The sequence below is a fragment of the Otolemur garnettii genome, unplaced genomic scaffold, assembly GCF_000181295.1.
Source record: "Otolemur garnettii isolate 467f Iridium unplaced genomic scaffold, OtoGar3 scaffold00144, whole genome shotgun sequence".
Taxonomy (NCBI): Eukaryota; Metazoa; Chordata; class Mammalia; order Primates; family Galagidae; genus Otolemur; species Otolemur garnettii.
This window is the reverse complement of record NW_003852539.1, coordinates 5,044,735-5,046,289: the sequence shown is the minus strand read 5'-3', so window position 1 is coordinate 5,046,289 and position 1,555 is coordinate 5,044,735.

The following is a 1,555-nucleotide window of genomic DNA, read 5'->3' as shown; positions in this document are numbered from 1 at the left end:
TGGGCTCAAGCGAGTCTCCTGCCTCAGCCTCCCAAGTAGCTGGGACCACAGGCGCCCACCACAACACCTGGCTATTTTTTGGTTCCAGGTCTGGGCTGGATTCGAACCCACCACCTTAGGTGTATGTGGCTGGCTCCTTAGCCACTTGAGCCACAGGTGCCGTGCCACAACTGTGATTTTTCATAGAACATGACAAGAGAGGGGAGGACAGACGGAGAACTAATGTGGTTAAATGCTGACTTTGTGCAAACCACCATGTCAAGGGCTACTTATTACGTCTTTCAGGCCTCACAAACGCTAGATGAGGTGGTTATTGTTATTATTTTTATTTAACACCATTTTGTGTAGAAGGACTTGAGGCTCAGAGAATTTGACAATGTGGCCCCCAATCACAAGCCGACAGGTGGTAGATGTGCAATTCACTTTCGGGGTGACTCCAGGGTCCCCCCCCTCTGATGTACAGAACTGGCTTCTTCTGGGTATGCTGGTCACTCAAGTCCTTCTTCCAAGGAAACAGCAGGAGTGACTGGAGCTGCCACCTGGTCACCCTGCCTGATGACTAGGTTTTGTTTTTTTTTTTTTGAGACAGAGTCTCACTATGTCACCCTTGGTAGAGTGCTTTTTTTTTTTTAAACAAATCCTGCCTCAGGTTCATTTGTACAAGTAGCACAGGAGGACCCCAGCCCCATATAGACAGCAGCCTAGAGGTCACACCAGTCCTTTTGTCCTCATGGCAGACAGATGCCTCTACTCTGGAGCCTTTGTGGGGGACTGGGCACCTTTGGGAGCCTGAGCTGGAACTGCAGCTGGAGCTGCAGATGAAGAAGCAGATTGGGCCTTTGTTTGATCCTTGGCCTTGGCCTTTGGCCGGCAGAGCCTGAGACCCTTGGCAATGCGTTCATGAGCACGCAATGTAGGCAAGTCGACTGAGTTTACGGCTGGCACCCTTTGGAATCTTGGTCTTAACTTCCTTGGGCTTTACAAGGGCCTTGATAGCTTCAGCACGTGCACTCACAGCTTGGCATTGTTGGCCTGCATCTTCTTCAGGCCCTTCTTGCTGTGCTTCTTGGCAAAGCGCATGTTCCTCAGGAACCTGGGATCTACCCCCTTAAGAGATTCATATCTTTGAGAGCGGGGTTTCTTGATGCCATTTCTGTGCCACTTTCGGGACTGGTTGTGTGTGGTGTGGTTCTTGGACTTGGCCATGTCTGCATCACCACCTGCGACTGGTAGAGTGCTTTGGCATCACAGCTCACAGCAACCTTAAACTCTTGGGTTTAAGCGATTCTCTTGCCTTATCTTCCTGAGTAGCTAGGACTATAGGTACCTGCCACAACACCTGGCTATTTTTTTGGTTGCAGTTGTCATTGTTTAGCAGGCCTGGGCTGGGCTTGAACCTGCCAGCCTCGGTGTATGTGGCCGGTGCCCTACTCACTGAGCTACAGGCACCGAGCTGATGACTAAGTTTTTTTTTTTTTTTTTTGAGACAGAGCCTCAAGCTGTCCCCCTGGGCAGAATGCCATGGCATTACAGCTCACAGCAACCTCCAACTCCT